Below are 16,623 nucleotides of genomic sequence, written 5' to 3'. Positions count from 1 at the left end.
TAAATAAAATAAATAATAATTAAACAAATTATCTGGAAAACCAATACGCAATGCCTATAATGAAATCAATCCCTCTGAAATTTACCAAGTCCCGTGAGCACCGGGTTCTATGGCGCTGCACAATTAACTGATAAAATTCACTGTGCAAATAAACAATGAAATAAATTTTCCTTAGCTCTATAGTCGCAACGGCTGTAATCTTGGTATTCTGTTCTCTCCACAGCAGGCATAGAAAATTTCAATCCTAGCACAGCGAAATGCAATGCCAGCCGTAAAATACCTTCGTATAAATAATATTAGTAGATTAGCTGATAAATGAATAGCCTTGCAAATTTTCAGTGAAAATACTGGATGTTGGCACAGCGCTATGGAATGCTGCCCGCATTGAAACTGTTACAAACATTAATACTTTTCTGATTCTGGCACATTAATATTTTACCATTCTGGTTGAGAAAGATTTCTTTTACAAAAATATTCATTGGATTTAAATAAACACGACATGAAAGAGGGTGAGGTACAGTTAAGGGGATATGCTGAGAACGGATGCTTCAGTTTGAAAACTGTATTCAAAATAGTTTCTCCTACACAAAATGTGATATGAAACATTTTACATTACCTTCAAAATCAGTGAGCTCCTGAACTGTTCTACAACCCTCACTTATCGACGTAATTAAAAACACTTGGATTGTTACATGAGAAAAAGTTTGACGGAATAGATTCCCAAATTTAGCTTCTCTGTATTAGGATTACAAAACACACACAATATTACTAATCGGATATACCTAATCAGCCTATACATTAAATCTCATGGAAAATACCTGGTTCCTACATTCAATGGTCAGTACTGTAAAATTCAGCGAAATCCACATTGCGTTGCTGCATACTTAAAGCTAAATATACAAAACTTCATTACCGAGCGAGGTGGCGCAGTGGTTAGACACTGGACTCGCATTCGGAAGGACGACGGTTCAATCCCGCGTCCGGCCATCCTGATTTAGGTTTTCCGTGATTTCCCTAAATCACTCCAGGCAAATGCCGGGATGGTTCCTCTCAAAGGGCACGGCCGACTTCCTTCCCTAATCCGATGAGACCGATGACCAAGCTGTCTGGTCTTCCCCAAACCAACCAACCAACAAAACTTCATTACCTTACAAATTTGTCCCAGTTGCTTTCCCTTTGACTTACAGTATCAATTCATTATTCTTCTCTAACTGCCACGGACAATGGTCAATATTTGTTAACCATCGGTATCACTTCAATTCTTGATAATCTAATAGCCTTACAAATTAATGATACACACTTTACACTTTTATAGAAATATGTACGACCTAACATTTATTGGCTATGTGTGAGCATCAACAATATCATTCATCACTTCATTTTATAAACACTGTATTGTGCTGCGTCCATAGACCAGCAACTGAATTCTCATAGCTAGCTTAAGTCTTACATTCCAACTCCAACGGAGTGCAACAGCAACTGCTACTGAGTTCCGCTATATCCTACTTACAATCGATTCTGCCTCTAAGGCAACATCTTTGGTTCAGTGGTGTCAAAGATTCAATTTCTTCTACATGTGATAACCGTTTCAGGTCATTTTTCATGAAATATATTACAAAATCGGGCTCCACGTACAAGTGGTCCCCTCACAAACTTCGTGTGTTTGTTTGTGTTGTAACCACTAACAACGCGAGTGGTGTACTTACGGAAATGCTATCCGATAAAATGAGTCGCCACACTATCTGAAACTGTATAACTGATGCCATTAACTTCAACCAACTGTATTAGAAAAGCAAAACTTGAAATTTAAGGAACGATCGTGTGGAATTCTGTATTGTGCACTGCAGTAAACAGAGTTACATTGTGTGACGTCTTAATGCCGGACTTGCATTTCCGACACACAAAACTAGTAAGCAGCATTAAAATGCTACACGAAATCACAAAAGAATTTTGAAAGAACGTGTAACCAAAACGTTTCTGTAAAACGTGTCGTGTGACTCTGCGTACGTAAACTTCACTAAACTAATTTCCAAACACAATGATACCTATGCAAATGCAAGCCTGTACTGTGAGAATGAGTTTGTCTGACAAAGTAAGTGAAGTCTGCACTGAACTTTACTTCAACTGAATCTGATAATAATTTTGAAATACAATGCTTAACTGAATTATCTTACTATATTCCATAATGTCAAACGGGTGCTAGCTAATTGTCTTGATTTTCAATGCGATAGGGTCCGGAGCTGCGATGAATTTTTTGAATGATTTCTTAAAGCCATCAGCTTGCCATTCTCTTTATTTCCTATACGGTTGTACAAAGGGCGTTGAAACGTTTTGCACAGTCGTCTCTAATTATTTTAATTTTTTGCAGGAAGAGAATGAAATTTTTGTGAACATACTTGGAACATTTAGCTATACATTGACCCTACTCAATGTAGCCTCCATCAGCTGTGACGCATCTGACCCAACGTTCTTTCCATGATGTAAATGCACTTTGGTAAAATTATGGGGATTGACTTTTACACCATCACTTGACGCAGGAAATAAGGTCTTTCTCAGTATCAAATGTTTTACCGCGCAGGTGGGCTTTCAGACGACCAATGAGGTAAAAATCCGACGGAGCCAAATTCGGACTGTAGGGAGGATGAGGAACAATTTTGCTACCCATTTTCCTGATTTACTCCTGCGTCATAAGGGCTGTATGGGGTCTGGCATTGTCATGGTGTAGTCTGATGAGCTCACCCTGAAGCTGTGGTCTGTGGGTCTTGATGGCACATCGCAGCTTGTCCAATGACAAACAGTAACGGATCCGGTTAATTGTGGAGCCAGGTTCCAAAAAGTCAATGAAAATGACTCCACACTGATCCCAGAAGGAGGAGGCCATCACCTTCCCGCCTGCTGTTCGTGAAAGCCTTGGTTTCTTCTTCCGAGGGGAACCCGGATGACGCCACTCCATGGATTAGGTTTTGCTCTCAGGTTCGGGCAAAAACAACCATGTTTCATCCTGGGTAATGACGCCGTCAAAACAGTGTTTCCACTCTTCAGCAAGGTCTTCATGAGGCCCTTGCACACATTCTTCCTCGTCGTTTTCGTTTCTCTTGTCAATAATCTAGGTACCTAACGTGCACAGATTTTTCTGTACCGTGGTGAGTGTACCAGTGATACCACACTACCCAATGACAAACAAGCTGTCGTGTCATCACACATCTGTCATTTTGGACGATTTGATCAATGGTCTCCTTAATCACATCACTCACTGCCGTCGGTGGTCTAACGCATCGTGGATTGTCCAGTAGAAGGAAATCACCTTCTTTAAACCTCTGCAACCACCGCTGGATACAGCCGCGATCCACTGTGTCCTACCCATAAACGGGGAGCCACTTCCTGTGAATGGATGTGGTAGAGTCATCCCCGGTCTTGAAGAGGAACTCCATCACCGACCGTTGTCGCTACCTGACATCTGCTTCACGGTCCATTCTGGCTTACCTGTAAATAAAAGAAAATACTTTTATATAACAACTTATAGCTAAATATTCCCAGTACACAAAAATTTCATTCTCCTCCTGCAAAAAATAAAAAAATTAGAGACGACTGTGCAAAACTTTTTGAACACCCTTTTTACAATTTTGGCCTTAGGCCATTTTCAAGCATTTTGTAGATGATTTTTTAGTAGGAGATTAAGTTATATACGTCGTTGCTCCTATGATATCATGTTATGCTCATAAAATAATTCGAGGTGTTCACGCTATTTTAGGAACACGTTATTTTCGAGCAGTTGTTGCCTGATACCAAAAATCATCCATAAAATACCTGAAAATTGCCTAAGGTCGAAATTGTACAGTCGTACAGGAAATAATTGTCTTGACTTATTAGGGGCAATTAGAAACTAGGCACTGCTAGAAGTGATGAACATAAAGGAATGCAGCGCTGCAGTAGACTAGGTACAGGAAAGAAAGCGTTGCGCAAGAGTGATGCAAGACGTCAACTGTTTAAGGAGACTAAGCTTGGACTTCAGCCGCTGTGTTCTGTCCGTGCAATGCAGCGACATACGTAATCAGTGGACCGTTCTCTCAGAGATAACTCATAATGTACGGACATAGTATATGTTCCAAAATCTTGCTGCATATTGTCGCTAATGATATGGGCATATCATTTAATGGATTACTCCTATTCTCTTTTTTTAATATTGGTGCGATCTGTGTAGCTTTCCAGTCTTTGGGTACGTGTCTTTTGTCCAGTTAGCGGTTGTATGTGATTGTTAACTATGGAGCTATTGCGTCTGCTTTCTATTAGCGTTTGGCCGGAGTGGCCGAGCGGTTCTAGGCGCTTCAGTCTGGAACCGCGCGACCGCTACGGTCGTAGGATCGAATCCTGCCTCGGGCATGGGTGTTGTGTGATTTCCTTAGGTTAGTTAGGTTTAAGTAGTTCTGAGTTCTAGGGGACTGACGACCTGAGATGATAAGTCTCTTAGTGCTCAGAGCCATTTGAACCATTTTTATTAGCGTTTGGAGTTCTGGTACTTTCTCAACACGGCTACGACAATACGCAAATGTTACCTTGATGATTCCTAGTCTACGTTCTTCCTGTGTTAGACCTGCACCGTTTGAGATGGAAGCCAGTTTTGTGTTTCCCGAGACCCTCTAACCTAAAAAACGCCCAGTCCACGACACACAGCCCCCGCTATCCGCGTAGCCGCCTCCTGCGTCTGACCCATTTAGCGGAATCACCATTTTATATACAAATATTACTCTGCCTTGAAATTAATTAATAAATTGGTAAAGTAGTGCTAAATAGAACTTAGGAGTACAAGCCATGTGAACTGATAACTTCACTTAATCACGTCTGAACACTGAAACTAACCTACCTCAACTAATAAAGAAAAATGCCACTAAAACTTTCCGTTTCCCAAACACACGCAGGCAAGCAACGCGGCAACACTATTATCTGAAAATCTTCACACTTCTCAAATTAAATCTTTACCAAATAATATTTCGAAAATTCAGCATCCTCTGTATCTTTACCTCGTTGGTTTGCAAGCTATTTTCAGACCGCTTAGTGCCGGCCGGGGTGGCCGAGCGGTTCTAGGCGCTTCAGTCCGGAGCCGAGCGACCGCTACGGTAGCAGGTTCGAATCCTGCCTCGGGCATGGATGTGTGTGGTGTCCTTAGGTTAGTTAGTTTTAAGTAGGTCTAAATTCTAGGGGACTGATGACCTCAGATGTTAAGTCCCATAGAGCTCAGAGCCATTTGAACCATTTTTCTGTCTTCCTGCAATCCGATCTGGTACGGATCAGAAACGCTCGAGCAGTATTATGTAAGTTTGCAGGTTTTAGTGGCCGTTGTCACTGAAGTTAAAATCTTCTGGGTTATTAGGCAGTGTCGTGTTTCTTCTAAAATGATCGACGTTTCGACCCCTCTGTATGGGATCTTCCTCAGGATCTTCTGGTGTCCACTACTGCTAGAACACTGTGAGAGACGAGTGTCGCGTCCTCTTATAACGGGAGAGTTTTCACGCGTTCGTGCTGGAGAAGTGATAGTATTGGGTAAAATTCATATGGCTACCAATGGTGGGCCTTACTCATAGGCTAATATTCCTGCTCTGATTCAGAAGAAGGGGCGTTGTTAGCTAATCTCCTGTGGATACCACTGGCGGCCCATCGTCATTGGACAGAAAGGCACTATTCCTCACTTACGCTGGAGAAGGGTTATTGGTTGAAAGTCCTGCTACCGCTATTGGTTGGTCGTCGTCATTGGGTAGATTCGAAACGGTCAGAGCAAGAGAGGGCGAATGTTTACCCAAAATATTATTGTCCGCGGAGTTGACTTGCAACCCGTTGTTTATACCGCTCACACCGCGGCAGCGTATTTACTGGGTGTTTCAAAAATGACCGGTATATTTGAAACGGCAATACAAACTAAACGAGCAGCGATAGAAATACACCGTTTGTTGCAATATGCTTGGGACAACAGTACATTTTCAGGCAGAAAAACTTTCGAAATTACAGTAGTTACAATTTTCAACAACAGATGGCGCTGCGGTCTGGGAAACTCTATAGTACGATATTTTCCACATATCCACCATGCGTAGCAATAATATGGCGTAGTCTCTGAATGAAATTACCCGAAACCTTTGACAACGTGTCTGGCGGAATGGCTTCACATGCAGATGAGATGTACTGCTTCAGCTGTTCAATTGTTTCTGGATTCTGGCGGTACACCTGGTCCTTCAAGTGTCCCCACAGAAAGAAGTCACAGGGGTTCATGTCTGGCGAATAGGGAGGCCAATCCACGCCGCCTCCTGTATGTTTCGGATAGCCCAAAGCAATCACACGATCATCGAAATATTCATTCAGGAAATTAAAGACGTCGGCCGTGCGATGTGGCCGGGCACCATCTTGCATAAACCACGAGGTGTTCGCAGTGTCGTCTAAGGCAGTTTGTACCGCCACAAATTCACGAAGAATGTCCAGATAGCGTGATGCAGTAATCGTTTCGGATCTGAAAAATGGGCCAATGATTCCTTTGGAAGAAATGGCGGCCCAGACCAGTACTTTTTGAGGATGCAGGGACGATGGGACTGCAACATGGGGCTTTTCGGTTCCCCATATGCGCCAGTTCTGTTTATTGACGAAGCCGTCCAGGTAAAAATAAGCTTCGTCAGTAAACCAAATGCTGCCCACATGCATATCGCCGTCATCAATCCTGTGCACTATATCGTTAGCGAACGTCTCTCGTGCAGCAATGGTAGCGGCGCTGAGGGGTTGCCGCGTTTGAATTTTGTATGGATAGAGGTGTAAACTCTGGCGCATGAGACGATACGTGGACGTTGGCGTCATTTGGACCGCAGCTGCAACACAGCGAACGGAAACCCGAGGCCGCTGTTGGATCACCTGCTGCACTAGCTGCGCGTTGCCCTCTGTGGTTGCCGTACGCGGTCGCCCTACCTTTCCAGCACGTTCATCCGTCACGTTCCCAGTCCGTTGAAATTTTGCAAACATATCCTTTATTGTATCGCTTTTCGGTCCTTTGGTTACATTAAACCTCCGTTGAAAACTTCGTCTTGTTGCAACAACATTGTGTTCTAGGCGGTGGAATTCCAACACCAGAAAAATCCTCTGTTCTAAGGAATAAACCATGTTGTCCACAGCACACTTGCACGTTGTGAACAGCACACGCTTACAGCAGAAAGACGACGTACAGAATGGCGCACCCACAGACTGCGTTGTCTTCTATATCTTTCACATCACTTGCAGCGCCATCTGTTGTTGAAAATTGTAACTACTGTAATTTCGAAAGTTTGTCCGCCTGAAAATGTTCTGTTGTCCCAAGCATATTGCAACAAACGGTGTATTTCGATCGCTGCTCGTTTAGTTTTTATTGCCGTTTCAAATATACCGGTCATTTTTGAAACACCCTGTACTTCCTTGATGGCGGGGAGCCACGATGTCGGAAGCCTATAGCCGTCCTATTGAAATTAGATGCATTCTTAGAAATTTCAATCGCTTCTCGGATTTTTCCTCTATAAATATTTGTTTCCTAATCCAGTACACGTACGTTATTAAAATCGATGTCAGAGCCACAGTTCTTATGATGTTCCGGTACTGCCGTTTTTGAACTCTGTTTTAGCCGCATGTGCCGTTCATGTTCCTTAATGCGTTCTTTAACAGTTCTTCCCGTTTCGCCTATTCACACTTTTCCGCAGCCACATGTCACTTGATAGACGCCTGCATTGTGGAGGCAGTCAGGTGCATCCGTTATCCGTCGTTTTGGTTGGTTGGTTGGTTGGTTTTGGGGAAGGAGACCAGACAGCGTGGTCATCGGTCTCATCGGATTAGGGAAGGATGGGGAAGGAAGTCGGCCGTGCCCTTTCAGAGGAACCATCTCGGCATTTGCCTGGAGTGATTTAGGGAAATCACGGAAAACCTAAATCAGGATGGCCGGACGCGGGATTGAACCGTCGTCCTCCCGAATGCGAGTCCAGTGTCTAACCACTGCGCCACCTCGCTCGATCGTCGTTTTGAATCTAGCCAATGATGAACGCGGAATGGTAGCTGGAGCTAGATGCATGGGACAGTCCATTTCGGAAATCGTTAGGGAATGCAATATTCCGAGAGCCACAGTGTCAAGAGTAGCCCCGGACAGCGCAGTTTCCGACGGTCTTCACTTAACGATAGAGTGAGCAGCGTTTGCGTGAGTTATCAGTGCTAGCGAAACAAGCAACACTGCGTGAAATAATTGCAGACATTAACTTGGGACACATGACGAACGTATCCTTTAGGACAGTGAGAACAAATTGGGCGTTGACGGGGTATGGCAGCAGACGACAGACGAGAGTACATTTTGCTACAGCGCGACATCACCTGCAGCGCGTCTCCTGGGTTCGTTACCTTGTCGGTTGGACCCTAGACGACTGAAAAACCGTGAGCTGGTCAAATGAGCCCCGTTTTCAATTGGTAAGAGCTGATGGTAGGATTCGAGTGTGGCGCAGGCCCCACGAAGCCGTGGACCCAGGTTGTCAACAAGGCACTGTGCAAGTTGGTGCTGGCTCCATAATGAAGGGGGTTGTGCTTGCATTGAACAGACTGAGTCCTCTGGTCCAGATGAACCGGTTATTGACTGGAAATGGTAGTGTTCGGCATGTACTTTATGTTTGTAAACAGCCATGGAATTTTTATGGATGGCAATGCACAATGCCATCGGGCCACAGTTGTTTGTGATTGGTTTGAAGAACAATTTGGACAATTCGTGCGGAAAGATTAGGCAGAATTGGTGGTGGAGTGTTTGTGTCTGTCAGTAGTGGTTTATCTTGTAGTGAAGTCGAAGTAGATACTCCGTGCGAATTGGTATGGGTGGAGGTTATACTTAACAGCCGAACTAAGTTAATAATTGGCTCCCTCTACCGACCCTCAGACTCCGATGATATAGTTGCTGAACAGTTCAGAGTAAATTTGAGTCTCGTAACAAATAAATACCCCACTCATACGGTTATAGTTGGTGGGGACTTCAACCTTCCGTCGATATGCTGGCAAAAATACTTGTTCAAAACCGGTGGTAGGTAGAAAACATCTTCCGAGATTGTCCTAAATGCTTTCTCCGAAAATTATTTCGAGCACTTAGTCCACGAACCCACGCGAATTGTAAATGGTTGCGAAAACACACTTGACCTCTTAGCCACAAACAATCCAGAGCTAATAGAGAGCATCATGACTGATACAGGGATTAGTGATCACAAGGTCGTTGTAGCTAGGCTCAATACCGTTTCTTCCAAATCCACCAGAAACAAACGCAAAATAATTTTATTTAAAAACGCGGATAAAGTGTCACTAGAAGCCTTCCTAAGAGACAATCACCATTCCTTCCGAAAAAATGGTTCAAATGGCTCTGAGCACTATCGGACTCAACTGCTGAGGTCATTAGTCCCCTAGAACTTAGAACTAGTTAAACCTAACTAACCTAAGGACATCACAAACATCCATGCCAGAGGCAGGATTCGAACCTGCGACCGTAGCGGTCTTGCGGTTCCAGACTGCAGCGCCTTTAACCACACGGCCACTTCGGCCGGCATTCCTTCCGAACTGACTATGCAAATGTAGACGAGATGTGGCTCAAATTCAAAGATATAGTAGCAACAGCAGTTGAGAGATTCATACCTCATAAATTGGTAAGCGATGGAACTCATCCCCAATGGTACACAAAACAGGTCCGAACGCTGTTGCAGAGGCAACGGAAAAAGCATGCGAAGTTAAGAAGAACGCGAAATCCCGAAGATTGGCTAAATTTTACAGACGCGCGAAGTTTGGCACGGACTTCAATGCGAGATGCCTTTAATAGGTTCCACAACGAAACATTGTCTCGAAATTTGGTACAAAATCCGAAGACATTGTGGTCGTATGTAAAGTACACAAGCGGCAAGACGCAGTCAATACCTTCGCTGCGCAGTGCCGATGCTACTGTTACCGACTGCCCCGCTAAAGCGGAGTTATTGAACGCAGTTTTCCGAAATTCCTTCATCAGGGAAGACGAACGGAATATTCCACAATTTGAAACACGAACAGCTGCTAGCATGAGTTTCTTAGAAGTAGATACCTTAGGGGTTGCGAAGCAACTCAAATCGCTTGATACGGGCAAGTCTTCAGGTCCAGATTGTATACCGATTAGGTTCCTTTCAGATTACGCTGATACAATAGCTCCCAATTTAGCAATCATATGCAACCGCTCGCTCACCGATAGATCTGTACCTACAGATTGGAAAATTGCGCAGGTCGCACCAGTGTTTAAGAAGGGTAGTAGGAGTAATCCATCGAACTACAGACCTATATCATTGACGTTGGTTTGCAGTAGGGTTTTGGAGCATATATTGTATTCAAACATCATGAATCACCTCGAAGGGAACGATCTATTGATAAGAAATCAGTATGGTTTCAGAAAACCTCGTTCTTGTGCAACGCAGCTAGCTCTTTATTCGCACGAAGTAATGGCCGCTATCGACAGGGGATCTCAAGTTGATTCCATATTTCTGGATTTCGGGAAAGCTTTTGACACCGTTCCTCACAAGCGACTTCTAATCAAGCTGCGGGCCTATGAGGTATCGTCTCAGTTGTGCGACTGGATTCGTGATTTCCTGTCAGGAAGGTCGCAGTTCGTAGTAATAGACGGCAAATCATAGAGTAAAACTGAAGTGATACCAGGTGTTCCCCAGGGAAGCGTCCTGGGACCTCTGCTGTTCCTGATCTATATAAATGACCTGGGTGACAATCTGAGCAGTTCTCTTAGGTTGTTTGCAGATGATGCTGTAATTTACCGTCTAGTAAGGTCATCCGAAGGCCAGTATCAGTTGCAAAGCGATTTAGAAAAGATTGCTGTATGGTGTGGCAGGTGGCAGTTGAAGCTAAATAACGAAAAGTGTGAGGTGATCCACATGAGTTCCAAAAGAAATCCGTTGGAATTCGATTACTCGATAAAAAGTACAATTGTCAAGGCTGTCAATTCAACTAAGTACCTGGGTGTTAAAATTACGAACAACTTCAGTTGGAAAGACCACATACATAATATTGTGGGGAAGGCGAGCCAAAGGTTGCGTTTCATTGGCAGGACACTTAGAAGAAGCAACAAGTCCACTAAAGTGACAGCTTACACTACACTCATTCGTCCTCTGTTAGAATATTGCTGCGCGGTGTGGAATCCTTACCAGGTGGGATTGACGGAGGACATCGAAAGGGTGCAAAAAAGGGCAGCTCGTTTTGTATTATCACGTAATAGGGGAGAGAGTGTGGCAGATATGATACGCGAGTTGGGATGGAAGTCATTAAAGCAAAGACGTTTTTCGTCGCGGCGAGATCTATTTACGAAATTTCAGTCACCAACTTTCTCTTCCGAATGCGAAAATATTTTGTTGAGCCCAACCTACATAAGTAGGAATGATCATCAAAATAAAATGAGAGACATCAGAGCTCGAACAAAAAGGTTTGGGTGTTCGTCTTTCCCGCGCACTGTTCGAGAGTGGAATGGTAGAGAGATAGTATGATTGTGGTTCGATGAACCCTCTGCCAAGCACTTAAATGTGAATTGCAGAGTGATCATGTAGGTGTAGATGTAGATGGTTAGTCGACCCTGATCACCGGACATGAATCACATCAAACATTTACGCCACTTAATGAAGAGATCAGTTCGTGCACAAAACCCTGCACCGGCAATGCTTCCGCAATTACGGACGGCTTTAGAGGCAGTGTAAGTGAATAGCCGGCCGCGGTGGTCTCGCGGTTCTAGGCGCTGCCTCTGGCATGGATGTGTGTGATGTCCTTAGGTTGGTTAGGTTTAAGTAGTTCTAAGTTCTAGGGGACTAATGACCGCAGATGTTAAGTTCCATAGTGCTCAGAGCCATTTGAACCATTTGTAACTGAATACTTCTGCACCTCCAGCGACTTCTTGTGTCCATGCCACATCGAGTTATTGCACTACGCCGGGCAAAAGGAGCTCCTACATGACATTGGGAGGTATCCCATAACCTCGTTGTATGTATCCCATAACCTCGTTGTATGCCTGTCCTCTCGGTGGTAGGCATACACGGCTACTGAGAACATGCATGGTGTTGATTGTCCCCCTCCTGAACCCAACGACGCCGTATTTGCATGACCAGAACGAGCAGAAATATCGCGGAACGACAGACAGCAATCTTGGTAGTCCATGATTCTGCCGTTGTCGAGTCTCAACACGTGCTGTGAGGCATTCTTTCTTTTTTACACGAGGCACAGCACGACCTTCTCACAAACAAACAACATTCCAAAACGATTTCTCAAAGAGAAATCTGTTGCCTAATCTTTCGTGTTATACAGAATGTTGCTCCTACATCGTTAGTGCGGTTGCGCTGAAATGCTAATCTTTTGCATATCTAAGCATACGGTGCACTTAATTGCCAGTTTGACCTTAGTTGCATGTCACCCACCGCCCTCATACTACTGCAGTTGTAATGCCCAATGTAAGACTTCCGACCTCTGATTGAGCTCTTCCATGCTGATCGGCTCTGTACGAGACAATGTATTCTTTTTAATCAGGTGCTTTCCTTATTCTTCAGTGACCCACTCCGTAAATAATGCTAAATCATGACACAAAGGAATTAGTGACACTAGCTGCCAGTGTGCATTGATTTAAATCAATGGGGAAAGTTGAAAATCTATGACAGACCAGGATTCAAACCCGTGCCTCCTGCTTACTAGGGGTAATCAGCTTTCCCCATTGATTTAAATCAGTGTCCACTGCAGCTAATATCGGTAATTCTTTTGTGTCTTGATTCATAGTGGCTGCGGGATTGAACATGATGACGTTGAAGACGTGCATGTCTGTCCTTTCAGATATCTCTGAAAGAACATATACAGTAAAACTTCGTTAACACGAATCCGGAGGGACGGAAAAATCAGGAGTTCGTGTTAAAAAAAATCGTGTTAAGTCAAAAACACAGATTTTAATAAGTATACACGTACAGCAGTACACTACACTATCAATCACGTTATTGTAGACTTGTAACACTATAAAGTGATCGTAAAATTACAAGTACTCACAAATTATGTACGTTGCTTTCTTGGAAAAAATTCGGTCATGGTTCACTGACGTTCATGGGAACGATAATATTTTGTAATTTCGCAACCAATTGTAATGATAGTGTCCGTAAACCCTGCAGTGACGTCGGATGTTGAAGTGAACCGTTCTAAACAGTCCTAGGCTGTAAACATCTCCTGACGGGTAGGTGGAATGGTACCTGTATTCTCTTTCTCTTCACTTCCTTCTGATGGCCCTTCTCGCACCTCGTTCACAGCTTTTGCCACATGCGATTCCACAGCAGCACATACGGCAACATCGTCGTCTGCACTAATGAACTCTTCGAAACTAATCCCAGGGTTCGCAACGTCCTGCAGAACTGTCCATTCATCAGGTGAAGTGGCATCTTCTAATTCGTGGACATCTTCAGTGTTGCTTTGTCTCCAAGCTCTGTTAAAGCACTTCCCTATATGATGTGGAGATACTGAGTTCCAGGCTGCTGCGATGGCTTTTATTGCGTCAAGCAGATTCCAATTTGGGGTTGCACTATTGTTTTCAGCAGCACGAATTGCAGCTCTTACAAGTTGCTTACGATAAACTCTCTTTATGAGACAGATTATGCCTTGGTCCAAAGGCTGAAGGCGGCTTGTGGCGCTGGGTGGAAAAAACTGAACCTTTATGTTGGATAGGTTCACATCATGAACGTTATGGGCAGTACATCTGTCCAATGTAAGAAGAACATGTCTATTTTGAACAACCATTCGACTGTTGAAACGAAGAAGCCACTTACGAAATGATGTGCCATCGATCCAAGCTTTCTTGTGGCGACAGTAAAAATGGTTCCAATGGTTCTGAGCACTATGGGACTTAACTTCTGAGGTAATCAGTCCCCTAGAACTTAGAACTACTTAAACCTAACTAATCTAAGGACATCACACACATCCATGCCCGAGGCAGGATTCGAATCTGCGACCGTACGGTCGCGCGGTTGCAAACCGTAGCGCCTACAAACGCTCGGTCACATCGGCCGGCTGTGGTGACAGTAGATGCAAGGTAAAGTGTCCATATGTATGTTCTTAAAACAACGTGGTTTCTCGGATTTACCGATAACCCGGGGACGAAACTTCTCACTGCCGTCAGCATTATAGCACAGTACAACAGTCACACGTTGTTTGCTTCATGCTCCACCGTGACACCTATCACCCTTTATCTCCAGGGTGTGATTTGGAAAAAGATTATAGAAAAATCCAGTTTCATCCATGTTAAACACATCACACGAGGCATTCTTTTCCCTCACTCGGTAGAATTCATGCAACCAGCTGTTCGCACTTTCTTCATCAACTTCATTTGCTTCACCACAAAGTTGTACAGATGAAACTGAATGTCTCTTTTGGAACCGATACAACTAACCAGCAGAACAACGGAAGTCTTCAATGCCAACATCTTTAGCAATATCATTTGCTTTTGACTGAATCACAGGGCCAGTTAAAGGTATGTAACACGCACGCATATGATTGAACCATTCTAGCAATAACGTCTCGATGTCTTCATACTTGGCGGTACGAAGTCGTTTAAATTTGTTTCCAGAACCTGATGCCGCAGCATTAATAACTTTTTCTCGATTCTTACTAATCGTAGATACAGTAGATTTAGGTATTCCAAACTGCTCTGCAATTGCTGTTTTCCTGGTACCACGGTCCACTTCATCTAGAATCTTAAGCTTTAACTGTACGTTTAGAGCCGGCTGGAGTGGCCGAGCAGTTCTAGGCGCTACAGTCTGGAACCGCGCGACCGCTACGGTCGCAGGTTCGAATCCTGCCTCGGCCATGGATGTGTGTGATGTCCTTAGGTTAGTTAGCTTTAAGTAGCTCTAAGTTCTAGGGGACTGATGACCTCAGAAGTTAAGTCCCATAGTGCTCAGAGCCATTTTTTGTACATTTAGAGCTGTCTGTTTCCTCTTTGCCATTTTCGCGTGCTACGATACCGGTTGTAACTGTAGTTTTTACTCAGTATTCCAACTCGATACGGCCACGACTAACAGAACACCAATCAAATTTGGCACTGAGTACATTCCTAAATACTGCTGCACACATTATTGAATGTCTTACAATGAACAGCAATGTTGAGGTGATAATTCCGGATACCGACCTACAATATGTTAAAAACGAGTCAACAATAAGTGTAATTTCCTACACTCATTTCGGAAAAAAAATTACGCTTTAGGAACTGAAACAGAGTTCGTAATTCGCCTTAACCGAAATTCGTGTCAATCGATAAGACGTACCATAAGAACTAATGTATTCCTGGCGGGACCAATATTTTTTTCGCATTAACCACGAGTTCGTCGTATGCGAGTTGGCGCTAACGACGTTATACTGTAATTAAGACGAGGACGATTAATTGACCACTTCAGTGCAGATGCACGCCATGCCCGAAATCTTGCAGGAATCATCGAAATGCCGCAAGTGATGGGAATAATGGGCAAGGGACACTACATCAGTAGTGTATGGGTAAGTTGAGAATTTGAGCCTGACAGGAGGCGTGCTAGTACAGTCCGTGGAGTGGCGGTAACCACAGTGTCCGTATGGCGCAGCGGTCAGCCTGTCTGACTGGTAAACAGTAGAACTGGTTTCAAATCCCGGTCCATCGCAAATTTTCAACTTTCTTCATTGATTTAAATTGATGTACACTAGCAGCTAAGGTCATTACTTCTTCTGTATCATGATTCATAGTGAGTATAGGATCGAACTGCTGTCTGTTCGTTTTGACATGTCTGAAAGAACAGACAGCACATATATAATGACTAATCTCCATTTTGTCCTTTGTAACTCTTGCTGTAACTCTGTCTCTTTTGCGATACATCTCCTTACGTGTTACGTTGCTTTCTTGCTTTACCATCTTGAAAGTCGTTGGCATTTTCTTCGAAACACTCAAAAATTCTCCAATTCCTCCGACAGAAGGCTGTATTCTGCGAAGAGAGCGTCCCATTTATTCAGTGCTGAGCTTTAACTTCAGTACTTTAATATCAAGAGTGTCGTCAGTTATAATTATTCTCAGAATTTCTCTTATCTAAATGCTCTTGTTAGGTACCCTGTCGTAATGAGCAAACACTCGAAATGTTAAGACTCTTTCAGTACAGCATTGTAGCGCTATCTGTAGCGCGGCGAGCTACACAATTCAATGCTTAACATATCTCAAGAAACTTGACTGTCTCCTACAGACTAACCACAGTGTCTACATGTTCACGTGATTTCAGTGAACGATCATTTGATGTGTTTTGTCCCCAATTTAACCTCCGTGTCGTATCTCTGAGCCAAATGACAACGCTTAGAAAACCAGCTGTAATATGTGCAACACGAGTTATTTGATTCCTAAGACTAGTTTACAGCCGGCCGGTGTAGCCGAGCGGTTCTAGGCGCTTCAGTCTGGAACCGCGCGACCGCTACGGTCGCAGGTTCGAATCCTGCCTCGGGCATGGATGTTTGTGGTGTCCTTAGGTTAGTTAGGTTTAAGTAGTTCTAAGTTCTAGGGGACTGATGATCTCAGATGTTAAGTCCCATAGTGCTCAGAGCCATTTGAACCATTTTTGAACTAGT

General features: G+C 43.8%; 1 protein-coding gene across 1 annotated transcript in view; it reads left to right on the top strand.

Moving 5' to 3' along the window:
- The window catches only part of LOC126237475 (uncharacterized), a 555,798-nt gene that overhangs the window by 26,638 nt on the left and 512,537 nt on the right, over window positions 1-16,623 (top strand). The gene's annotated exons all lie outside the window — the stretch shown is intronic.

Source organism: Schistocerca nitens, chromosome 2 (assembly GCF_023898315.1).
Source record: "Schistocerca nitens isolate TAMUIC-IGC-003100 chromosome 2, iqSchNite1.1, whole genome shotgun sequence".
Lineage (NCBI taxonomy): Eukaryota > Metazoa > Arthropoda > Insecta > Orthoptera > Acrididae > Schistocerca > Schistocerca nitens.
This window is presented reverse-complemented; position numbering and strand designations above follow the sequence as displayed.